We start from the raw sequence: 27,500 nt of genomic DNA on the forward strand, positions 1-27,500 counted from the left end.
TGAATATCCATCACCATTTCTGCTGCCAAGACCACTGCAATGAAGTAGGGAAAAGGGAATGGCATACTGAGATGAGAGCCAGTGGGAGTGGCCTGCCCCATGGTAAGGAGTATTTTATCACTTATATCATTTATAATTGTCTGTGAAAAGTGATTTTTTTAAAAACTGGCTTTTAATACAGTTTAAATTCCCTACAGATAATGCATCCCTTTATTGACTGTGCCAGTGAAACTGTCGGCTCACCATATCCTGCCCCATGCATCACCACCGCTCTTTATACAGATGAAGTCTGAGGGCCAGAGAATACAAGCAAGTAGCCAAAGTTACAGAGGATCATTTTCAAGCTGCTTCTTTTCAAAAATAATTCCACATTTTTTCAGTTCTTTCCAGCTCATTTGCCACTTCCTAACTTCTTTTGACTCATGTATCAGGTCCTTAGTTTGGTTTTCCTCCAAAATCTAAACTAACACAAGCAAAATCCATTCATTTTCAGAGGTTCCTCATAGAAAAGGTAGAAACAAATATAGTGCATTCACTCTAAAGGATTTTTACTATTTCTGTTTCTACCTCTTATGCAGTATTCCTGGTCTCTGCTAGTCCAGTCTTAAGAGGCTCTGTTGACAACTGGTGTGATGTACTAAAATGTTTGCCTGGAGTAAGGCGACGACAAAGTCGAGCCACGTTTATGCCATGTCATATTTTAATAGTGTTTTGTTTCTTAATCCTTCCCAAAAGGGAAAAAACACATGATAGCTCTTTTCCCCCAACTGTAAAGAAAAAAAGAAAAGCTAAACAATGTTGGGATTTCTTCCAGATTCTATTGCCCCTTCAATGAAGCTATTGTGAGATGTTTCTTTCAGTGTGTGTATTAAGAATCCACTCTGCTAGCTAAAGTCAGGTAAGTTTCCACTTGTCACCACTGAAGGAAGTAAAATGCCAAGAATGGAACAAATGACACACACCTTTATTTCCACCATACACAATGTGCCTTTCCACTTGGCAACACAAAGCAGAACAGATAAAGTAATATTCTGCTAAATAATTATGCACACCAAAACAATGGCTATTTGTGCAACTCAAGAAGAAATCGTTATGTTGTTTACTGTTCACAGTTCTCACTGTCAAAGGTCAATATTGTGTTTTGTGCCCTGATTGTCTTAAATTAATAAACACTATTCTCTTGTTGGGTTGAGAAAGAAAAGAGCAATCTGTCAAGAGAAGTATTTCTCTTTCATTAAAAGATTTTACTCAATCCAGAAAACTGCTCCTACCTCCACATTCCTGGCTAGTAATGAGAGAAAATCCATGGCAACCAGTTTCAAGCCACCTAAATAAAGATGTCCCAAAGAAATCCTATGATGAATATGATCTTTTTCCAGAACAGCATTTCTCTCCATAATTATGCTATAAAACAGATTTCACACCATAGGTATAATGCATAAAACATAAGCTAAAATTTAGGGCCTAAGATTTGAAAAGTCTAAAACATTTCTATCTCAACAGTCTCTATTTACTCTAATCACTTTTCTATAAATAACTATATCCATGTGGTCTATTCCAAAAGTCCTCTAAGCATATCACATGTTTCTGCTCAGAAAAGTTTGATAGCACCAATTATTACTTACTTCAGGAAAAAGGATATGCATTTAATAAAATTAATTGGGGAAATTTATTCATAAATGAATATAAAGATTGTGGTGAGGATCCTTGAAATGCTCATTTCACACTCAACTCTAAAGTTTACTCATGATTTGACTAACCGATAAAAGCTCTGCAATAAAAAAGCAACATAATAGTACAGCTTCTAAATGAGCAAGTATTGAAGCCAATTGAAACCTAGCAGGTGAAAAGGTTTTTTTTATAAATGTTAAAAGCTGAAGCTTGAAGGGATAGGAAATAAAACATTTTAAAAGCATCAGTAAGAGACAATCTTAGACATAAACATAATTATTTATTTAGGGGATTCCTAGAGAGAGATGCTGCAGCCAGCAAAGATATGATGGCACGTAAACCGCATCAACAAGAGAAGTTGGAACAGCTGAAAGGTGATGTTCCTCCCGGGGAAGCAATTTGAACTCAAACCAGGCCAACAGTGATGAAAACTCATTATCATTGAGTGACCAGTTCTTTAGTTGTGTCTCATTATGGTTTGAGAAAGGTATTTCAGGTCTGGACTTGAAAGCTAATGCTTTTATCACAAGCATCGAATGCTAATTTGTTAATCCAGATCTGCCAGGACAAGCATAGTTTCTTCTTATTTCAATTACCTACATTGATGGTTAGAAAGCACACCAGAATCCAAGCATCTGTTTCATTTGAGATAAAAAGTGTCTAAAGAAAACAAAGTTAATACCATATGCATTATAATTAAAATTCTGCTTGGACAATAAAAACGTTAATATATAAGTGAATTTTTTTTAATTTTTGAGACAGAGTCTCGCTCTGCTGCCCAGGCTGGAGTGCAGTGGCATGATCTCAGCTCACTGCAAACTCCGGCTTCCAGGTTCACACCATTCTCCTGCCTCAGCCTCCCAAGTAACTGGGACTACAGGCACCTGCCACCACGCCCGGCTATTTTTTTGTATTTTTAGTAGAGACGGGGTTTCACCGTGTTAGCCAGGATGGTCTCGATCTCTTGACCTTGTGATCCACCCACCTCAGCCTCCCAAAGTGCTGGGATAACAGGCATGAGCCATCACACCTGGCCTATAAAGTGAATTTTTTAAGCAAGGGGAAAAGCTCAAATTCAAATTTTAAATAATCTGTTGGTTGATTCTCTATTAAATGAGTTCAAGAAAAAAAGACTAATCATTCACATCCTCTCTACAATCAGAGATTGCTAATTACCATCTTTTTCCAACTTTTTTGGGGCTAATTCAGAAATTCAATGTTTATGACATTTTTCAGTTAAATTCTTCATAATGTATACTCAACAAAAGACAAACATCTCACATCAGCCAGCAAGTTTCCTCCCAACACTTAATATCTTCATATTTGGTAAAGGTAACAATCCAAAATAAAATCATTTTACTTAACGGAATTAACAGAGAATGAAATCATTGCACTGTTTCTTTAAAATAATTGTCTAGAATATGAGGTTTTTCCGCCAGGAAATATTACAAAAATACACATTGAAATTATTTCCTACTCAATCAGCAGTTCTATTAAGCATTTTACAATCAGATGCTTCAATGCAAGATGCAAATTGTTTTATTTCTGAATCCCCTCCCTCACATTGTGTGACTCCTGAAATTGCTTTAGAAGGAAGCATTTGTTTTTTAAAATAATATTGTAATTCTTTAATAGATACAAAACTAACAAAGAAACTTTGCTTTAACAAATAAGCAATCATTTAGGAGCACATATATCCCAAATATAAAAGATTGTAGATTTAAGCTATTTGTCTTTTTTCCAAGATCATTTGGTTTGAAAGATTCCTCTACTCAAAGGCAATGCACATCATTTCCACTTTGCTAGGTTATTTGGGAAACACTACAGAAGTGGTAGAGTTTATATGCCACAATGGTTACAATTATTGGCTTTAAAGTCAAACATGAGTCAGAGTCCCAGGTCTGCTACGTAAGATTTTGTGTTCTGGAGCCTCAGTGTTATTATGGTTAATTGGAATAAAAATAGTATCTTACATGTTTGCTGTAAACTTACATTAAATAATGCTTAATGCCTATGTATAATAAACAACAAATGTTATCTATGATAATTGTGATTAATAGTATAATTAATAAATGGATATACATTTTTATTTCTATAAGTATGGCTGAGTAGATACCCTGAATCATTGTCTCAATTGAATCAATTAAAATTCCAGTTAAAATATAGCATTATTTTTCAAAGCATTGTTGAACTGGCACGAAAGTTAGAAATTCAAAAGCCCCAAACAAAATTAAAGCATTACTGCTTACTCTAAGAGGAAAAAAAAAATAATTATGGCATTCACCCGAGGGTCTGAGACCTTGCTATTCTAATCAGCAGGTTTGTGGAGTTAGGGACAGAAGACAAAGGCAGCACTCTGTTTATAGGTGGAATTTAGGATGAGACACTCCAGATAGCTGGAAAATGTTTACTGGAGCTTTGTTCTTGCTTTTATTTTTGTTGAATGGCAAATCATGCTTTCTATAAAATTTTTAAATCCTCAAAATAAATTTAATTTACAGTAATTTTGTTTGGTACTGGCCACGGGCAATTGGGAGAAGTAAATGCAACTTTTCTGAAAAATATCACTTTTGGCACAACCCTCAAATAATTCCCACAGATAAAGTTCCAAGGATAAACAACTCAGAACTGAAAATCATAAAACACACATACAGAAACAAGATATTATATGTAGAAATCTGTAGAAATAATAGCAGAAACAAGCTGACAAACATTAAGAAAAGGAATTATTTGAAATACACTAAGAAATAACTCTATATGTCTAAAGAAACAAAAAAAGTTTGATATTTTGACTAGCAACTAGGAGACTATAAAAATGAACGTTCAGATTTGAAAAGGAACCAAATAAAATCTCAGGAAATACTGTACTAACTAAACTTAAAAAGTCAATAACTGAATTAAATTCAGCAGCAGAGATAAATTATGAACTGGAAGAGATATTGTCCAGAAAATAGTCTGGAGAGACAAAGAGATGGAAGACCAAAAAATGAAGTGAAGGGGCACAGACAGAAAAGGGCTGATCAATATGTAATTGTTGTTTCAAAGGGAGATAGAAAAAATGGGAAATAAACGATCACAGAAAGAGATAATAGTTGAGAACGTCATAGAATGTTTAAAAAAAACACAAATTCTCAGTTCTAAGAATATCAATGAATACTAAGAAGGGTAAATAAATACATTTGCAAGATGACAAATCATAACTAAACTGTGAAACATGGAAAAAAAAGTCTTTATTGAAGCCAAGGAGAATAAACAAATTACCCACAAAGAAAAGGCAATTATATTGGTAGCTGACTTCACAACCACAGAAAGAAAAAAATAGATGTCTTGAATATTATTTTCAAGATGCTGAGATGAAATAACTATAATCTTAAAACTTCGTACTGAGCAAAAATATCAACCAAGAATAAGGGTGGATAAGGATATTTTCAGACCAAGAGAGTTAACATGAGAATTAAATATTTAAAGCTATGCTTCAGAAAGAAAGATAATGATCCCAGATAGAAATCTGAGATGAAAGAAAAATAATGGACAAAGATACTGGTAAATATGTGAATAAATCATAAAATAAGAATGTCTATACAACTATGATTTATCAATAATATTTAAACATTAAAACATTAAAAAAAGAATGTCTTGGGTTAGGTGGGTGGGAACAGATTCAAAATAAATTATAGGTCTCATACAGTTACAAGGGAAATGATAGAACTTACAGGATTCTTATATTCAGGTAAGGTTGCCAGATTTAGGAAACGAAAATATGCTTTTCATTCATTGTTTACCTAAAATTCAAATTCAACTAAGTGTCCTGTTTTTCAGTCTGGCAACCCTATGTTAATTGATCTGTATGAAAAAAAAATCATGCTTAAATTTAAGTATGCAGTTAATTTAATAATATAAAATCAATTAGTGCATTTTGCCACATTTACAGATTGAAAAGAAAAATGATATGACAACTTCAATAAATGTAAAAAAATTAATCAATAAAATTCAATATTCATTAAAGGTAATCTTCAAATGGAAATAGATAATACACTTTTTTAGTCTGCTTATGAGTATTATGAAAATCCTTAGTAAATGTCTTACTTTGTGGTGACATTATAAAGTAATTTTCTTTAGAATCACGGATGACACAAGAATGGTTACTATCACTACATTTATTCCACATTGTGTTTGAGGTTCTGACCATTGGAATAAGAGAAGAAAATAAAATTATAAATTCTCACAATTGGAAAGGAAGAAAACAAGTCATTCTCTCAGATTATGTAATTGTCCACCTAAAACAAAGAAATCTACGGGTAATTGTCAATATATTATTGATGTAATTATGGTGTGTGCTAAACTGGCTAGATAGGTAGTGATAGGTAGTGATTTTGGATTTGGACTCCCACTAACTTGGAATATTTCTGAGTTAATTTTACAAAATCAGCATATTTCTTGTTTAAAAAGAGAAAGAATCACAATGTTGCTGGAAATCAATATATATATTGATATATATATATATGTCTTGTTCTGTTGTTAATTTTACAAAATCAGTATATTTCTTGTTTAAAAAGAGAAAGATCACAATGTTGCTGGAAATCAATATATATATATATGTCTTGTTCTGTTGTCCAGGCTGGTGTGCAGTGGCACGAATTGTAGCCTCAACCTCCAGGTACTCAAGCAATACTCCCACCTCAGCCTCCCAAGTAAATATGACCACAAGTGCACACCATCTAACTCGGCTAATTTTGTTTTGCTTTGTTTTGTTTTGTTTGTAGAGATGAGGTCTCACTATGTTGCGCAGGCTGGTCTTAGACTCCTGGACTCAAGCAATCCTCCCACCTTGGTCTCCCAAACTGCTAGGATTACAGGCATGAGCCACCATGCCGAGCCATAAATATTTTTAAATAAATATAAAATACTATTGTATTTTTATATGTCAACATTAACAGAAAATGTAATTTTCAAAATGATATCATTTTTCTATGGCAACAAAAAAGTACCAAGTACCTAGAAATAAATTTAATAAAAATTGGATAAGCATTGTGAAAAAAATATTAACTTTTATAAAGGCAATAAAGAAAACATAAGTAAAGGGAGAATTATGCCATGAATCCATAAACATAATTGCATGTGCACATGCATACATACCCACAAGGTTGGTAATTGATAATAGAATGGAAGCTTCTGCTGAGTGGGGAGAACATGGACTCCAATACTTAATTGTGGGCCAATTAGTTATCATATAGAAGGAAAATAAAAGTGGATTGCTAACTTGCCACAAAAAAAAAAGTTATAATATTTATGATTGGAAGGGAAATCTATAAAACTAGTAGAATACCATGAGGAAAAACAGGTTTATGACTTTAGGCTAAATATAAAAAACATATACCATAAAGGAAATTATAAATTAAACTACAGTAAAATTAAGAACTTCTGTTCATCAAAGTTTAAAAGGTAATTCATAAACTAGAAGACATTAGCAACACATATTAGCCACAAATGCATATGACCTCAAAAATATTTTAAAACCCTGTAAATTGATAAGAAAAATATAAACATTCAAATAGTAAAAAATAAAAAAGGTAAAAAACACAGAAACACTTTTTACAGAGTAGAAAACACAAAATTCTTGTAAACATATGAAAAATTTTCAGCTTCATTAGTAATCAGAAAAAATTTAAATAACAATGAAAATTCGATAAATAATGACAGAAGTTGTACAATTTAAGAAATGGGACAATACCACATGTTGGCAGGATAAAAGGACATATATTAATGAAAATTCTCTTCCACTGCTAGTGGGAAGATAAATTGAAACACCTTTTGGGAAAGTTGAGCGTTACCTGGTAAAGTGGAGTGTGTGTGAAACCTGCAATCCAGAAGCTCCATGTCTACACATAAAGCTTAGAGAAATCCTTGCACAAGTGTTTCAGAAGCATTGCAAGAATCAAGAAAAGAGCATCAGTGGTTAAGAACCACGAACAACATAGTCAGGCTCTTAGATTGAAAACTCCTATCTGCTACTTTATAACTCTATCTTAGTTAATTTATTAGCATTGTTATGTTCTTGCATCCTCAACTGTAAGTTGAAAATAACAACAGTACCTATTTCATAGGCTTGTGTTGATATTTAAATATTTAAAAGTGCTTGGAATAGTGCCTGGCACATAGTAAGTATTATACTGTTATCTGTTATTATTATTTACAACAGCATTGTTAATCATCAAAAAAAAAAACCTGGAAATACTGCAAATATTTGCCACTAGGATATGTATGTATAAAACTATATGTATAAACACACATATATATTCATATATGTACACACATAAACACAATGGAATACAACATAACAGCAAAAATAAAAACTTTAGAATAAACAAGATAAGCAACTCAGACTATACAATATGATGCAATTTGTGTGATTTTTTAAAGGCAAAATGTTACATTGTTTAAGAAGGTATATTTTATTAAACTTGGGGAAAAAGAGAGGGAATGATTTACATAAATTTAGAATTTCAGAATGGTCGTGTCCTCTTTGGAGACAATGAGTGGAATGAAAGCTGGGAGTGTGACCCAAGGGTTTCTATAGTGCTAATAATATTCTCTCTCTTAGCCTATAAGAAGATTGAGATTTATTTAGTCTTAAACTGTATGTATACCTCTTGTGCACATTTTATGTTCTGTATTTTGCCAAATATAGTGTGAAGTATTTTAATGTGAAGTATTCCACAAACTCAAGGTATAAATATGGCTTCTTTGCTTTAACTTTAAAATTAATTGCTTTACTTCTCACTTGCCTTGTTGATATGGTTTGGCTCTGTGTTGCCAACCCAAATCTCATGTGGAATTGTAATCCCCGTGTGTTGAAAGTAGGGCCTGGTTGGAGGTGATTGGATCATGGGGGTGGTTTCCAGTGGTTCAGCACCATCTCCCTAGTGCTGTCTCATGACAGGGTTATCACGAGATCTAATTATTTAAAAGTGACTCTTCCCCTTTCTCCTGCTGCCATTTAAGATATGCCTTGCTTCCCCTCACCTTCAGCCATGATTATAAGTTTCCTGAGTCCTCCCGAGCCACATGGAACTGTGAGTCAATTAAACCTCTTTATAAATCACCAGTCTCAGGTAGCTTTTTATAGCAGTGTGGGAACAGATAATACACTTGTTAACAAGAAAATCATTTCCTCTCTAAAATACCACCTCCTTTACAAGTTGTCCTAAACATGGGTTTTTTTCCCACACCTAAGGAACTAAGATACACGAGTCCTGGATATTTTCTGTCTCTCATTTTCACTGCTTGTCACAATTGTATTGCAATGCTAGAAGCTAATCCAAAACAATTTTACTGACGATGGGGACGCAATATGACCCAGATGGAAAATTTATATTATACACATCTCATCAGCAGCAATTTCTGAGATGAGGTTAGAGCAGCAGTAGAAATACAAAAAAAATAGAAGGAAATGGAGAATGGAATCATAGACAGCAGAAAAACATTTACCCCTTAAATGTCAAATTGGGGATAACAAAACCAAATTAGCCTCAAACAAATTTTATCTCTTCTTAGTAATAATGATCCCTAAAACTATACTTCCTGAAACAGAAAACAAGCCCTGGTTAACACTAAGGATGCTGTATTTCTTTTGAATTTCCTATTTTCTTCCTGCAGAGCAATGTGTCAAATTCAAGTTGAGCTTCCTGCACAGGGCTGCTTAGGATCTGTTCATGATACACAAAGTGAGTTACTGGGTTGGAGGTTTCTAGCAGAGAGAGTCAGAATAAAGATGAGAAAAAATAGAAGAATGGCATTTTTAAATGCTTATTACATGCGACATAAAAAAATGTATTCTAAGGTCTGTATTAAAAAGATTTTGCCCATAATTCCAGGGTAAAAAATGTTAAGCATGACTGCACAGAAATGATAAGGCACTGATTTATGTATAGACTAGGGAAGACAACAATTTTTTGGTTAGACTATTCCGTCACACATTATAAAATGGCTTTTCCTTTTTTACTGTTTAGTTCAATAAATCTTCTTGTCTATTAATCTGTGAATTGCTGGCTCAAGCTACATACCATGATTTTCTCACTGATATAAAGTCTGTGGGAGAGGCCCCTGGCATAAACTAAAATCTTATATCAAGTGCAGAATTTTTCTGTCTCCTGCAGGCCCACTGCAAGATTTTACTGTGTTTGCTTACTAATATAAGCTAGAGAAATTCCCATTAATGTTTAAAGCAGTTGTAACCCCCATGAGGACCCGAAGTCACTTAAAATCCTTTAAGTGTTTTTCATAACCCACATTAATCACTATTTCAGTCAAGACATACATGACAAGGAATGATGAGCAAATAAAATGTTATAAATAAAATGTCTAGAAAAATATTTATTAGTATTATATTATAGTATAGTTTATGAAGTTAAAAAAAGAAGTTAACAAATATTAGCTAACAATGATATAAACCTGATAAAACAGTAATTGGAACTAAAGTGTTCTAATGTCCTAAAATTCTAAAGCCAAGGCTTTGGTAGCTGGGAACAAGAACAGCTACTATACTCCAGAGGCCAATGTGGGGAAAGTGGAGCCAGTCCTTCAAAGTAAAAGATGCAGCAAGTAAGAAAGAGTGAGCTGCCTAGACGTGTGACAGTAGGATGAGCCAAGGAAGCTCTGTGGCTGAGTCTTCTGGCAACACAATTTTGGGGATATTGACTCTTGAAAGACAAGCTGAGTCGAGTTACCCGCTCTGAACCCAAAACACTTAAGAGCACAAAAATTCTATAGGGTTAGTTGGCAAAATTTCCAGAGATAAAAATGAAAATTTATGAATAACTTCACAAAGATTGCACAGACATAAGAAAGTAACCCACTTGGAGTCAAATCCAGCCAAAACAAGAAATAAAAGAGTAATAATAAATTAATACCTGCAAGACAAAGATTTTGAAATTGTCAGTCCTGGCAGTCAGAAGAAATATGTATGAAATATTTAGAGAAATAAAATGGGCAATAGCAAAAATAAGCATAAATCAAGAAAATATCAGAAGTGAAAAGACAAAATTGAAAAACAGAAATTCTAGAAAAAAATTTGAAATAAATAATTCAACAAATGTTTAAAACAGCCAGAAAGATATAGTTGAAATGAGAATTAGAGAGCTAGAGATACATAGAAATAATTTATCTGGAATGAAAAAAGAGAGATAAAGAAATGAAAAATGTGACATAAGTTAGGAGATGTGGGTGTGATGAGTCTTATCTATTGTGATTACAGAAGACAAATATTTGACTTTTTCATGGGGCTACTATATAATATATTGTTCAGTCTTAAGTTTTTATTTAAAAAAACTTAAGGCTAATCACTTAAAGAACAGAATGTATAAACTGCAAAACAAATGTTGGGAGGAGTATAATAAGAGGGAAAATATGTTAATAAATCAATCAGTGTGAAAAAAACTAATGAAGGAGAACATGTATAAAGAAAGAAAAGCAGAATAGATAGAAACAAAAACACAAGAGGAACTTGAGAGGAAAAACAAATCTAAGCATATAAATACCCATGATAAATATAAATAAGCTAAATTTTGCATTGACAGATACTGTCAGAAAAGACATGGAGTTAGCATACTTACTATATATCAAGTAATTACAGTTAGTTTTAATATTGATGTTTAACACACAGACCTTCTATTTTTAACTAATGAGGGCCTCTAGAGTTAAGTTCTGAGCTCTTGACATGACAACGGAGGTAGCTAGAATTGCTCTAGATTTAAGTTCCCATTTCTCCAAGATGTGTTGGTTTCTAAAACGACAGGGAATGGTATTTAGAGACCATGATCAAGGTATTATGGAGGTTCAATCCTAGAGAACTGATGATAGTTTCTAGGCCTTTTCAGTAGACAAAGCAAGGAAATAGGCATTTCTTAAAAGGGAATGCAGCATAAAGCATGAGTTCATATCAGTAATTCCTATTCGAAATTAAATTGTTTCTATCTCTTTTCTCTTGCACTGAAAATTTTCAGTTCCTAATGACATTAACATATTTTACTTATTTTATTCTACTAATAATAAAATAACAATCCTAATGATACAGGAATTAAAAAGAAATTACTTAGGCAGAGAGTGAGGGTATAGAAGTCCTTGGTAAGGTTTTCCTTTTAATGAAAAGCAGCCCCAAATTATTTTTCCTTCTAACAAAAAAAAGCAGCCTGTAAAATCGAACTGCAGACATAGATGCTGGCAGTTGTGCCAATCATGTTCAAGATGGCGGCTCTATCCTCCCTTCTTTTTGTCAGCCACATGTACAGTAAGAAGCAGACAAGATGGCACCAATCAACTGAAAAGTTCACTTGCATAATAAGATTAGGGTGGGGTGACCAGCCTTCCCCACACGCTACATAAACATCACACCTGATCCAACCAATCTGTGAGCCCTATGTAAATCAGACACCGCCTACACAAGGTGGACTATAAAATCTGGCACATCCGCCACCAGCCAGTCTTTTCCACTCAGAAGACCCCATCTCTCAATAGAGAAAGCTGTTTTTCTTTCTCTTTTCTTCTGCCTATTAAACCTCTGCTCCTAAATTCCTTGTGTGTGTCTGTGTCCTAATTTTTCCCAGCATGAGATTACAAATCCCAGGTATATACCCCAGACAACATAGCAGCTTCATATTGGGGGCTTAACTAGAATATCAAGGTACAACATTCATTGAAACAGTGAGTAGGGGAGTGGACTGCAACTCTGTCCTTTCATTTTGGGGCTCTTGGTCTCCATTTTAGAACCAAATCAAACCAAATACTGGGCCTCCTTCAACCATTTAAAAATGATTAGCTTGGGTTCCAGACTTACAAAACTTGGTGGACAGGATTACATGGAGAATCCCCCAGCACCCGTGGGTTGTTGGGCATGTTGGCCATGTTTGAACCAGCTTCGTTTCATAGAGAACTTAGCCACCATGTGGGGCTAGTGGAAGTCCTAGGGCAACTGAGGATTTCTGGCTGGGACTACCTCCCACTGTTATCCAAAGGCTCTCCAACTTTCCTATCACCATTTCCTCATTTCCTGGTCACAACCACCATATTTCTTATTCTCTCTGAGTATGCAATGTGCAGAAATTTTTATAGTTCAGGGAAGTAATCTTGTTTGGCAAGATCAGGGAATGTCATAGTAACCAGGGATATAGCTCAATGGAAGGCATCTTTGTGATTTTCTAGGAACAGAACCCCCCAACCCTTCCACAGTAGGCATTACTCTTGGCCCTTGGTCTGGAGAGCACATGGCATTTCCATGTCACTCTCTGCCCTTGGTCTGGAGAGCACATGGCAGTTCCAGGTCTCTCTCTGCCCTTGGTCTGGAGAGCACATGGCAGTTCCAGGTCTCTCTCTGCCCTTGGTCTGGAGAGCACATTGCAGTTTCAGGTCTCTCTCTGCCCTTGATCTGGAGAGCACATGGCAGTTCCAGGTCTCTCTCTCTGCCCTTAGTCTGGAGAACACATGGCATGTTATGGTCACTCTGCTGTTGGTCTGGAGAGCATACAGAAGTTGAAGGTTAAAAGAGGCACCTAGAGGAATGGGGATCCTCTCCATGAGGCAAATTGTCGGTCCTTTACAGAAACACTCTAGCTTCCCAATTCTCCCTTTTTGCAGCCTTCTAGTAGAGAACAGGCTGCTTCTGTGAATGACAAAACTCTGCCTTCAACAACTAGGAGTAAAATATCCTTCAAAGCTAAATTTTAGTCTCCATACTGTCCCATCAGCAGGAAAACGGCCATTCAGTCCCTATATTCTTTTAAGGCACCTATCCTGCCTCTAATTAGAATGGTACTTAATTAGTAAGGGGATTTTAAGTTCAGGAGTTAAATGTAACCATTCTCTAAGGGTACATGCTTTAGCACAGATCATAACAGCAGGATACAGAGCTCAAACTAGCACACTTTCTCCATTAAGGAGGGAAATGTAACTGTCACATAGCCTCTCCTGAGATCTGCAGGGAGCCAGGCAGGTCACACAAGGCCAGGACATCAAAGGGAAATCACAGGCAGAGGACTAGAGCTGCATGGGTGAGTGTGACTAATCCCAATCTCTCAGTTCCTCTGGTTCCATGGCTGGGGTTCATACCTGCAACCATGGGTGGCACGCTCAACAAGGTGCCAGGATCCAGGAACCAAGAGGGAAAAAAAGCAGAAAGGACACCCCCCACTGTCTTCCTCTCCACCCTGGGTCACACCAAAAGGAAGGAGACTAAAGGCATGCCTTTTTCTCACTTCTCATTCTAGAAAGGTACCATCATCAGCCTGCACTCACCTGGAGTCCATTCTGAAACACAAAGACTCATTTCACCCTGAGACTTTAAAGAAAAAGTGGCTCATTTTCTTTTGCACAAGGGCATGACCTTCTTACTAGACCTTTGCAGGCATTACAAAATCGACCCAGCTCTTTTAGTAGTCATATCAGGCAGGCCTATAGAGAATGATTCTCCTAAGTTAGAGAAGCAACTTCAGGGGAAGAATCTGAGGATTCCCCTTAGTTGGGTCCCCCTCAAGTTCCCTTCTCATTACAGGACCTTAGGGAAATAAAGGGAGACTTAGGCCAATTTTCTAATGACCCTGATAGATATACAGAAGTTTTCCAAAATTTAACTCAAGTGTTTGACCTTTCATGAAGGGATGTTATGCTGCTTCTAAACCAAACCCTAATTGCAGCTGAAAAACAGCCAGTTCTGCAGGCAGCAGATAATTTTGGGTATGAGTAATGTGTCTCCTGTGATAGGTAAAAAGGGAAAACAGAAAACAGAGAAGGTGAAAAATAGTGGAAACAACTTTGCCAATAGAAGGAAAGCAGTATTTCTTGACAGTCCTAATTGGAAAATCTAGACTTTTCTATGGTGTTTTTCCTTCTTTCATGATTTAAAATGGCTTCTATCTATTCTTTCATAATGTTCCTCCAAACCGGGAAAAGTTAATTTCCCCAAATCTTAAAAGGCTTGGCTTAGAGTTCAGCTTGGGAAAAGGGAACCCAGAAGCCTGACATGCTAGCAAAAAGGTAAAAGCACTTTTTTACCAGTCAGGCTTTTGGCTTCTCTCTCCCTGTGCAAATCAGTAAACGAAATAGGAGCAATGTTTATATTCTCTGTAAAGTTTTAATCAATGAAAGAGGATTTGTGAGGTTGGTATTACACTGTAGCCAATCTGGTGTACTTTGTGTGTCTTTCTATATAGTTCTGTCAAAAGAAAGAGTACCTTAGGTTAGGATACAGGCCCAGGATGCCATAAGCCTGCTGTTCAAGCCAGCTCAACAAAATGGTTCATAATAAACTTTACCTCCATCTTGTTTCATGTCCTTGGGAACATGTCCTATAACCACATGGCAATACTTTTTTTTAGTCTCTGTCTTCTTGTGCTAAGTCAGTTCCTGGGTGAGGGCCACAAATTCAGAAAAGCGAGTTTATCAATCTGGGTAGGGCTAGCTAATACATCAAGGGCAGGGTTTACAGAATATCTTAAGCACTGATCTTGAAAGGATCAGAATCTTGTAGCCTCCAGCTGTGTGACTCCTGAGCCATGGTTTCTAATCTTGTGGCTAGTTTCTTGGTCTGATCCCCAGGCTAGAGGGAAATATATCTTGGGAAGGGGCTGTTATTATCTTTGTTTTGGGCTATAGTCTGTAGACCAGGCTCCTCCCAAAGTTGGTTTGGCCTACACCCAGGGATGGGCAAGGACAGCTTGGGGGCTGAAAACAAAATGAAGTTGGATGAGATCTTTTTCACTGTCTCTATCACCACTTTGCAATGACGGTTTCAAAAGCTGCTTACCACCCCTTTAAAAATATCTTGTACACTCAAGGTTAAGTAATAACCTAATTAAGGCTTGTTTGTTTCATCTGTGAGGTTACTCTTTGTAAAGTTCAAGAGCCGAAAATCTTAACTGCTTGACATGGCTAATGTCATTTGAAAGGATTTAAAAAGATTTTCTTAAAGAGTGCTCAGCTTAATTAAAAGTGGAAATTCTAGTTATAGGTTGATTTAAAAGACCTTTATGTATTTTTCTTCTTTGATCTTGTTTTTCTGGGGAAAAAAAGGGGGGTTTTTTTTCTTCTCAGTTGACTAAATTACTTATTCCCATTTTTTTTTCTGTCTTGCCACTCTTAATGCACACATGAGAGGCTCTAAGCTAAAGTCTGATAGCCTAGGACTCCTTGAGGAAAACAGAGGAAATGCCACAGATGCCATTTTGGGGGAAAAAAAACCCTCTGTTTTCCTCATGAAACCCAGTAATTAAGAGCAGATAGTTCCCTCTCAAAGTCAAAGGCTCTGTTCTGTTTTGCATTGTGTTATCTGACATTTTTAAGTTTTGGGGCATCAGAAATTACCTCACATTAGAGAGTTTTGTTGTATAATAACTAAGAAGGAAATATACTTTAAGGGATGCCTAATAATAGTTATGGAGGGATATTTAATTCTGCACATTTGTATCAGAGAATCGTGCTCTTGACCACCTGAAAGATATGGGAACATCCTCATCCCCCACTGAGAGATGAGACTACCATGGGGGATGGGGTGTTTACAAAATAAGCTGATTGGCTTTGAGTTGCCTTGCAATGAAATGCATGGAAGAAGCACTGCACTGTCTTCTCCCATAGTATCTCCCTCCTTTTGGGGATCCAAAATCTAGTATAAAAAGGCACACTTAATTTTGAGATCTGTGTATTATATAGTATTTTATAGTGTATTATATAGTATTATATTATATATAGTATATATTGTATATAGTATATATTGTATTATAGTATATATAGTCTTTTCACAAATTCAGTGTTGAAATAAAAGCATAGAAAGGTTGTCTTAAAATGCTAATCGGCCCTTTAGCAAAAGGGATTATAAAAGGTTTGTAAAGAGTTCAACTCATGATCAAATTGGTTAAAATTAGATGGAATCATCTATAAGGTTTTTTAAAAACAAACTGATGTTAACATTAATAAACTAATGCAAGGGTAAAATTTGGCTTTCAACAGGATTTTCATGTAATAGTAAAGGCTAATGAAAGGTTTTTGCCTTTTGAGTCATCATTTTGGCAAAATAAATAATTTATGGCAATCTGGAATTCTATTTTATAACATCAAGTGTTTTAACACTCTAACATTTAACAGTCTCCCCAAAATCTAACTTCAAGTTTCAAAATTGTCTTTCCTGATGCCTGGCTTTCTGGATGGTTCAGAGGGCCCCTGAAACATCCAGAGAGGAGGTAAACAGGATCATTTGAATATGTTTAGTTACATGGGATTGCCAAAATGATGTTCAATCTTCTTTAGGTTATATTTTAGTGAATAATACTAATATATGTTCCAAAATTGTATGGGATTTCTAAAATTCTAATGTCTAACTATATGCTATCAATCATAATTAAGGTTAAAGTTATTGTAAACCACAGAGATAACTAAACTTCTTTGTCAGTAATGTTTTTAACTGTAACTACCCTGGATATTTTGTCATTTGCAGACAATTGTTGTCTTGCTTTGTTCCTTCTCAAAAGATGGTTTGTAATCAAGCTATAGGACTTTAACAGGTGTTCTCAAATGCAGTTTTCTAACAGCATTGAAAACTGTAACATTGGAATAGAGAAAAAACGTACAGGACCCATGAAGAGCTAAAATGTTCATGAATATCAAGCAAGAGTTAACTTAAGTGGAATGAACCCAGGAAACTGAAGCAAATCTTTTTGATTTTTGGCTGCAATATTGCTAATTTATGTTTCATTTTTCAGAGTCAATGAAACTTATTTTGAACTATTTACAGCCTTTAACAATTAAGTAAGGTATACTCCTGTGAACAAAATTTGTAGCATGTTTGTTTCTCTCTGTGTGGTTCCTCTAGAATTTGTAAACTATCTGTGAGTACTCTCAACTTATGGCAATATAGTTGTTTGCATCAATGAATAAGAATCCATTTTTCTTTTGCAACAGGACACAATTGGAAAAACTAGTTGTTTTATCAAGGCTTTTACTGGAAGGGTATGCTTCCCTTTAAGGAGTGAATCTCAACTTGCAGAGCCAATAAAAGCCCCATGGGGAGAACTGGTCTCATACACCTGCCTATACAGTCCCCATACAGGGTTCCTGACTTGTGGTCAGTAAATTATGTTACTTTCTTACAGGTCCAGGAGCTCCAAGTTTATCTTGAGACCTTAAGAGGAGAGGATCACCCAACTCACAGGTATTTGAGGATACAAACCCATGGCTGGGCTTGGCTTTAAAGAGTCTTATCTGAGATTCCTTGTGGAACAGAGTTCCATCAAAGCCAATCCAAAAGGCCTATGTAGAAACAACCATTCTTGCTGCACGTTATGCAAATAATCAGGACAAGTATAAGACTAAAGTTTATTCTACAAACAACACAGTCCTATCATAATTTGTTTTTACCAAAAATGACACTGGAAAGAGAAATTATGCACCAAAGCTTATCATGTATTTGTCATTAAAGCCTAGTCTCATTAATTGTTTTTAAGCTTTTTGCCTACCTTTTAGACTAACTCTGCTCATTTCTGTAAATCAAGTGGTGATCTCCTGCAGCTTGGAAGAACCAAAAAGGGATGGGTAATGTAAAAATCTGGATCAATATGCTAGTTCTGGGCAATTAACCCACAAATTCGGCTAGGTAATGAAAGTGAGTAGGGTGTCCATAACCCAGAGGTTTTTTGCTTGAGATATTAAAACCAAGGAACTTCATAGACCCACAGAGGGAAATTCTATATCTTGGCAAGTCAAATTTTATATGGAAAAAATCTACTATGTCACCTTTGCAGGAATTGCTATACTAACTCTACTATTTCCAATAGAGTTATACACGATAGCACCTTCTAGCTGAAATATTGGACAGAGTTTCCACTGCTGTAATATTTTGCTTAATTATTATCCTTGTAGCAAGGATAATAGTTACCAACAAAAAGGAAGCATGAAAGTTTTACTAGCACTGAATCTGCTAGAACTTTTTATTGGGTTTGGTAATATGTCACACCCTAGCTATGCAAAGAAGGCTATAAAGAAAAGAGATTTTATATAAGAAATGATCTTGTATGGTAAATACTTGTCCTAAAGAAAATAGCTGGTTCTTTAAAAGAGGAATGTTTAGGACAAGTCAGAAGGTCTAAGCATGTCTTAGATGGTCTGTGGAAATCATGAAGGGATTAATATTTGCGGGAAAGATTTAGCCAAGGTTTAAAGTTAGCCAAGGTTAACTAAAGTTACTCTAGCTACCCAATTCCAATGCCACTTATCCTAAAAGGAATGTTACTTTTATATTAACATTTCAACAACATCTGTTGGAGGCAAAGCAGTTTTACAACCCATTGGAATGGCTGACACAATCAAACTCCAAATGGTGTTGCAGACAGGACCACACATGGACATGTCTTTCTTCCAAGGACCTTAGATTTACCCCAGCAGGAGCCCTAGCTACTGTTCCCACACAACGTCCCTATTCAGGAAAAAGCAGCCAGAAAGGGTCATCATCCAACACCCCCTAAAAGCAGTTAGGGTTACCACTCCACAGGGGAAAATAACACAGGAGTTAAGAAGAAATTGCTTAGGCAGATAGTGAGGCCATGAAGTCCCCAGTAAGGTTTTCCTTTTAATGAAAAGCAGCAATTAGTTTCCTTTCTAACAAAGAGCAGCCTGTAAAATTGAGCTGCAGACATAGATGCCAGTAGTTGTGCCAATCATGTTCAAGATGGTGGCTCCAACTTTCCTTCTTTTTGTCAGCCACGTGTACAGTAAGGAGCAGACAAGATGGCACCAATCAACTGAAAAGTTCACTTGCATAATAAGATTAGGGTGGGGCAACCAGCCTTCCCCACATGCTATGTAAACATCATACTGAATCAAACTAATCTGTGAGCCCTACATAAATCAAACACTGCCTCCTCAAGCTGGACTATAAATTCCGGTGCATCCACCACCAGCTGGTCTCTTCCACTCGGAAGACCCCGTCTCTCAATAGAGAGAGCTGTTTTTCTTTCTCATTTCTTCTGCCTATTAAACCTCTGCCCCTAAACTCCTCGTGTGTGTCTGTATCCTGAATTTCCTGGTACAAGACAATGAACCCCAGGTATATACCCCAGACAATATAGCCACTTCACCAATATTGTAATGAATATAATTATTGAAAACAATATTTAAAAATTTTAAGTATATCATATTATCCTTAGAGTATATCACACTAGTGATCTATGGTAAATTTACTAGAATTTAGGATCACTTAAAATAATTCTCCTTTATATGGTTTATATCACCATATTGAACCAAAGTCAAATTCGTTAGCTCAATTTATTTTTTTATTTTAGCTCCTGCTTTTGTGCTTCTCTCTTTTTTTAATTTTAGTTTTTATTTTTTGAGACAGAATTTGACTCTGTTGCCCAGGCTGGAGTGCAGTGGTGCAATCTTGACTCACTGCAACCTCTGCCTCCCAGGTTTTGAGCAATTTTCATGCCTTAGCCTCCCAAGTAGCTGGGATTATAGGCATGCACCACCACACCCAGTTAACTTTTTTTGTATTTAGGAGAGACGAGGTTTCGCCATGTTGGTCAGGCTGGTTTTGACCTCCTGACCTCAAATGATCCACCCGCCTCAGCCTCCCAATGTGCTGGGATTACAGGTGTGAGCCACCATGCCTGGCCCTTTTGTGCTTCTTCTACTAATTTTCAGAAATTACATAAAAACAAATTTACATGATTTCAAAGTCAAACGCACAAAATGTGGCATATTTAGTATAGTTTGGTTTCTATTTATGAGCCCTCCATAAATTCTTTTTCTTTTAAAAAGTTCTTATTTATTCATTTTTTAAATTTAGGCAAATATATATAAGCAAATATAATATATATATAATTATATAGGAAAACAATAATACGTTATACACATTCTCGCCACCTTATTATTTTATTCTATAGCAGTACATAGAGAATTTCCTCATTCTTTTAGAATTGAATAAAACTTCATTGTGTGGATATAATCATCGTTTACATAGTCCCAAACCCAAACATCCATGAAAGGGCATGGATAAATAAATATCCCTGCAATGAATAGTTCCATGCAAACGTCTTTTTGTGTTTTTACTAGAGTATCTTTGAGATAAATTCCAATCAGAGAGATTGCTGGGTCAAAAAGTAAAAGCATTCATAGTTTTACTACAAATTGTGAAGCTTCTCTTCATAACAGTTTACCATTTTATATTCCCTCTAGAAACATACAAGAGCAACTGTTTCCCCACAGGCTTGACCAAAGAGTATGTTGTCAAATACAAACTTTTGCCAATATAATAGAAATGGAATTTCACTGTAGTTTCAATTCGCATTTTACTTCTTGGGAAAAATTTTGAGAAACATTTCATATGTTTAAGGGTCATTTATTTCTCTTTCTCCAAGAACTGCTCATTTTTCTCCACAGTTATAATTCCTGTCTATTTTAGAAGGCCTGTATCATATTAACTCTTTATTTCCTAAATGAATTGCAAATATTTTTTCTAGTTTATCATTTATCTTTGACTTTGTTTATGGTTATTTTGCCATTCAATTTTTTAGTGTTCCAAAGGGTCAGTCTTTTCTTTACTGCTTTTAATTTTTAATCAGAGTTAAGAAAGTTTTCTCTACTCCCAGATTACAAAGGACCTCACTCAGCTTTCCTCCTAGTACTTGTATATCTTATTTTTAAAATTTACATTTCTAATTCACTTTTATTTTTTCTTGAAGTATGGTGTGAAAATGAATGTAATTTTATATTTTTCTATATGTCTAACCAGTTATCCCAACATCAGTTATTTTGATATGATTGACGTGGAAAAACTGTACACATAGAGTTTGGGAACAAGTATACATCCACGAAATTATCACACCGTCAAGGTCATAAATATATCCATCACTGCACTTCCCAAAGTTTTCTCCCACCCCACTTTATTGTTATTGTTATAATTGTGTGTGTGTGGTAGGAACACAACATAATATCTACAGTTTTTGCAAATTTTAAATACATAATACAGTAAGGTGAGCTATAGGCACTATGCTGTATGGTACATCTCCAGAACTTGTGTATTTTGCATAACTGAAACTTTGTATCCTTTGCCAATGTCACATATTGAAAAGTCCATCTTTTCTTCACCAATTTGATATGCTGACTTCATAATATAGTAAATTTTCACAGGGATTTGAATCTATTTCCAGATATTTTCCCTTTCTTCTCTTTAGTTAAATGTCTATTTGGTTTTCATCACTATGATATTTCAATCACTATATGTTCTAATATCAGATAGAACCAGTTCACCCCATATGCCACTACTCTGTCAGGACATTAAGGGCTATTCTTGCTTGTTTTTCCAAATGAAATGGCTAATCTATGTGTTTATGTCCCGGGGGCGGGGGGTGTGGAATCTTAATGATAATTACACTGAGATTATATTAGATTTATTAATTTGTAAAATATTAACATATAATATTAAAGCTTCCTATAAGTTAATATGGTATATAAACACAACACAAACCCAATTAGAGGATATACTGAAAGAGAAGTCCTTGTTATGATCATAAATATTTATATGCAAGCCTAGATGTGTTTAAAACCTATATGGAGAAAGCTATAAAAAGCTCCTGAAAGGCACAAAAGTACCTACAACAAAAGGAAAAGATATGCCATATTTTTGCATACACAATTCAATATCATATAGATGTTAATCTTTGCCTGCACACGCATAAGCTCAGTTTCCTGCTTATTGTCTGAAATCCTTCTTTCGACACTTTCTAGAAAAACATCATGGAAAAGTCAATGTCAAAACACACTGTATGGGTATCACAGACATGAAACAAAATCTGAGACTACCGTAGAGCATCCTATAAAGAAATGCTGTATCATTAACACTACTGATAATAAAGAACATCATGCTATATGGAAAAAGACAAACATCAAAAACTCTAAGAGTCAGACTCTAAATGCAAAGAAATTTGGAAAACTTTCAACACAGATGTTTTCAAGGGGTCTCTGAAGCCTTTTAGGGATCTGCAGGGTTGAGGTGATTTTCAATGTTATTATTCTTGAGACAGGGTTTTGCTTTGTCACACAGGCTGGAAGGCAGCAGTGCAATCATAGGTCACTGCAGCCTTGAACTCCTGGCCTCAAGTGATCCTCCTGCCTCAGCCTCTTGAGTAGCTGGGGTTACAGGCATGAGCCACCATGCCCAGCCATTTTGCATAATTTTTAATGTATTATTTGTCCTCTTTCATTATGTTGAAATTTGCTTTAATGGTTCAAGAACAATCATAGGTAAAATTATTGACAACTTTTCATGAATTAAGTGGTATTCATGAAACTGTGCCAGTGGACATATTTTTCACCACCACACACTCAGAGTACTAAAAAATAATGGGGAAAGCCAATTTCTCTTAAAAATATCTTAGGTGAAGTAGAAATTATTGATATTATTACATCTCAACCCTTTGAGTACCCATGTTTTAAATCTGTGTGACAAAGGAGGAATTATACATAGAGTACCTGGCTGCATACCGAAGTATAATAGTTGTCTCTAGGAAAAGCACTTAGGCAGTTGTTTGACTGCTGAGCTGAACTAGCTACTTTTTCACAGAATGCTATTTTTAGTTGAAAGAGTGGCAGACAAGAAAATGCTAAGTATTCAAATTTGGGCTACCTTTTAGAAAATTTCTTAACCATAAACAAAGTCAGCCTGCTGTTTCAAGGTAAAGAACTGGCTACGTTTGTCAACAATGATAAAATTTAAGTTTCCAAGTGAAAATTAGAATTTTGGAAAACTGGCATCTGCCACCATGCATTTTCCAGTCTTCAAAGAATATGTTTTGCGGTGATATCAGTTGAGGTTTTGATACTACATAATAAACGTGTTAATATTTGAAAGTTCCCCAAACTCAGTGAATCAGTATTTTCCAAATAACTAACGCATGATGTTATAAAATCATGCATGGTAAAAGACCATTCAGAGTACAAGATAAACTAATAAATTTTAATGTAACACTATAGGACAAGGCCATTGATATGTGAAGTGAGCTGAATGGTGGCTCTGAAAAAGATATTCCCATGTCTTAATTCTCAGAACCTGTCATTATTAACCTTATAGGATAAACAAGTAAATTACATGTAAAATATGTGATTAAGTTACATATTTTGAGACAAGAGGCATATCCTGGATTATCTGGATGGGACCTAAATCCAATGACTAGTATCCTCATAAAAGCGAGCCAGAGGTGGACTATATAGACAGAAGAGGAGAAGGCAATGTGACCACAGAGGCAGAGATTGGAGTGACAGTCACGATTCAAGAAATACTGGCAGCCACCAGAATATAAAAGAGACAGAAAGGGTTGGGCACGGTGGCTCACGCCTATAATCCCAGCACTTTGGGAGGCCAAGGCAGGTGGATCACCTGAGGTCAGGAGTTCAAGACCAGCCTGGCCAACCTGGTGAAACCCCATCTCTATTAAAAATACAAAAATTAGCCAGGCATGGTGATGGGCACCTGTAACCCCAGCTACTTGGGAGGCTGAGGCAGGAGAATCACTTGAACCTGGGAGATGGAGGTTGCATTGAGCCGAGATCAAGGCATTGCACTCCAGCCTGGGTGACAGAGTGAGACTCTATATACTTTTACCAAAACAATATATGGGAGCAGATTGATACAGAAGCAGACATAAGAATGCAGCTGTCTTCTCTTAAGACAGACATTTAAGAAATTTACACAAATGCGAAACAATCCCACTCTAATAACTGTATTTATTTTGGAAAATATAGTTAAGTTTTCCTAACAATTGTTATGTTGATAAATTATGGTTTTAGTATTGTAATTTTAAAATGAATTATTACATATTTTTAAATTTTTCAAGTTGTAATTTTTAATACAATAAATGATAGCTATGACCCACATAAAGAAAAGTTCTTTGGGATCCTCAAAATCTTCAGAAATATACAGAGGCCCTAAGACCAATAAAAGAATACTGCATTAACTAGTTAATTATACTTATAATTTCATATTTTATGCATTCATAAGAATGACATCTGATGAAAAATCTACACCTCTATAAATTCAAAAGACTTCTTTCATTCAGAATAAAATATTGGAAAATGAATTCAGAGGTCTCTATGAGGTGTGCCTGGAGGAGGAAGCTAAATTTCAGTTTCTGAATTGAGTTTATTAAAGGTTTGGAACTTCTTAATAAAAAGATTAAAAAATCATTTGACCCCTCAATGAAAAAGCAGAGGAAAAAGGCAAAGCTTAGGGGAAACCTGTATAAAAAGTCATGATCATAACATTTTAATATTGCACAGAGAAAAATACTTCTTCATATTTCTATGAAATCTATCCAATCACCTTACATGCAAAACTATTTTTATTTCTTCTTCCCAAACTCCACCCCAAATTCCTCCCCAGCCTTACCCCATCCTTTGACCTTATGACTCCTTCCTTTTCTCTTAGGCTCTACATAACAAAAGTTCCCAAAGTCTACTCTGGAAACACTCAAATATCCTTCAGGAGTGGAAGAGGAAAAGAAATTCCATGGACAGTCAGAACCAACTTTTAAAGGTAAAGGTGGGGATGAGAAAGAAACTCAAAACATTAATGATTTTGGTCTTGTTCCATAGGCTTACATTTTCTTCTCTACGGACCAAGTACCTCTGTTTAACTTAATTATTAAATGGTATTCATTCATATTTTTAATTAAAAATACTTTATTGATAAAAAATACTAACACCCATCTGAGCCTTCAGCGAGTTGTAATCTTTTTGCTAGTGGAGGGTCTGACCTCAATGCTGATGGCTGCTGACTGATCAGGGTGGTAGTCGCTGAAGGTAGGGGTAGCTATGGTAATTTCTGAAAATAATACAACAATTAATCTGGCCACATTGACAGATTCTTCCTTCACAACAGATTTCTGTTGTGCTGCTGTTTGACAGCGTTTTACCCACTATAGAACTTTGAAAACTAGAGCCAATCCTCTCAAACCCTGATGCTCATTTATCAACTAAGTTTATGTAATATTCTACAGTCATCATCATTTCAGCAATGTTCACAGCATCTTCAGCAGGAGTAGATTCTATCTCAAAAAAACACTGCTCATCCATAAGAAGAAAACTCCTCATCCATTCACGTTTTATCATGTGACTGCAGCAGTTATGTCACATCTTCAGGCTCCACTTCCATTTCTAGTTTTTTTAACTATTTCTAGCACATCTGCAGTTATTTCCTCCATGGAAATCTTGAACCCTTCCACATCATCCATAAGGGCTGGATTCAACTTCTTCCAAACTCCTGCTAATGTTGATATTTTGACCTCCTCCCAAGAATCATGAATGTTCTTAATGGCAGCTAGAATAATGAATCCTTTCCAGAAAATTTTCAATTTACTTTATTCAGATCCCTCAGAAAAAAAAAACAATTTCTATGGTAGCTATATCTCAAATTAAGACTAGAAAGTTGAAATGATTCCTTCGTCCATGGGCTGCAGAATGGATGCTGTGTTAGTAAGCATGAAAATTACATTAATCTCCTTGAACATCTCCATTAGAGCTCATGGGTGACTAGAAATCTTTTTCTGAGCAAAGTCTCAATAGTGGGCTTAGAATATCAAGGAAACCATTCTGTAAAGAGTTGTGCTGTCATTTACACTTGTCAATTTCCAGATCACAGGCAGAGTAGATTTATTATTATCTTATGGGTCTCTAGGATTTTAGAAATGATAAAAGAGTATTTAGCTTTGACTTTGTCAGCAGCTGCATTAGTCACTAACAAAAGACAGCATGTCCTTTAAGACTTTGAATCCAGGCATTGAATTGACTTCTCTATGATAGTCCTAGATGGTATCTTCTTCCAATATAAGGCTATTTTTCTCCTATGGAAAATCTATTGTTCAGTGTAACCACTTTCATCAATGATCTTAGCTGGATCTTCTGGATAACTTGCTGCATATTCTACATCAGCACGTGTTGCTTCACCTTGCACAATTTTTAATTTTAATTTTTTTTAAATTTTAGCCTTTATGAGTACATAGTAGGTGTATATATTTATGGAGTACATGAGATATTTTGATAAAGGTATACAATCAGTAATAATCACGTCAGGGTAAATCGGGTATCCATCACCTCAAGCATTTATCATTTGTGTTAAGAACATTCCAACTGGCTAGGCGCGGTGGCTCACACCTGTAATCCCAGCACTTTGGGAGGCCAAGTTGGGTGGATCGCCTAAGGTCGGGAGTTTGAGACAGTCTGACCAACATGGAGAAACCCTGTCCCTACTAAAAATATAAAATTAGCCAGGCATGGTGGTGCATGCCTGCAATCCCAGCTACTCGGGAGGCTGAGGCAGGAGAATCACTTGAACCCAGGAGGCAGAGGCTGTGCTGATCAGGCCATTGCATTCCAGCCTGGGCAACAAGAGTGAAACTCCATCTCAAAAAAAAAAAAAATCCAATTATACTCTTTTACTTATTTTTAAATGTGCTATAAATAATCATTGACTGTAGTCACCTTGTTGTGCTATCAAATACTAGATCTTATTCATTCTATTTAATTATATTTTTGTACCCATTAACCATTCCCACTCCTCTCAGCCCCACCAGTACTCATGCCAGCCCCTGGTAACCATCATTCTAATCTCCATATCCATGAAGTCAATTGCTTTAATTTTTAGCTCCCACAAATAAGGGAGAACATGCAAAATTGGTCTTTCTGTGCCTGACTTATTTCACTTAACCTAATGTCTTCCAGTTCCATCCACGTGGTTGCACATGACAGGATTCTTTTGTATAGCTAAATAGTACTCCATTTTGTATACGACTATTGTGAATAGT

The 27,500-nt window shown here is 35.7% G+C and overlaps 1 long non-coding RNA gene across 1 annotated transcript; it reads left to right on the forward strand.

Annotated features, from left to right (window-relative positions):
- Nucleotides 1–5,896: 5,896 nt before the first annotated feature.
- Nucleotides 5,897–25,213, forward strand: LOC134810464 (uncharacterized). Its single transcript, XR_010158577.1, has 3 exons — nucleotides 5,897–5,969; nucleotides 17,802–17,860; nucleotides 25,127–25,213. It is a non-coding gene; the product is annotated as an uncharacterized LOC134810464 (long non-coding RNA).
- Nucleotides 25,214–27,500: the final 2,287 nt, after the last annotated feature.

The sequence above is a fragment of the Pan troglodytes genome, chromosome 6 (genome assembly GCF_028858775.2).
Source record: "Pan troglodytes isolate AG18354 chromosome 6, NHGRI_mPanTro3-v2.0_pri, whole genome shotgun sequence".
In the NCBI taxonomy this organism is placed as follows: domain Eukaryota; kingdom Metazoa; phylum Chordata; class Mammalia; order Primates; family Hominidae; genus Pan; species Pan troglodytes.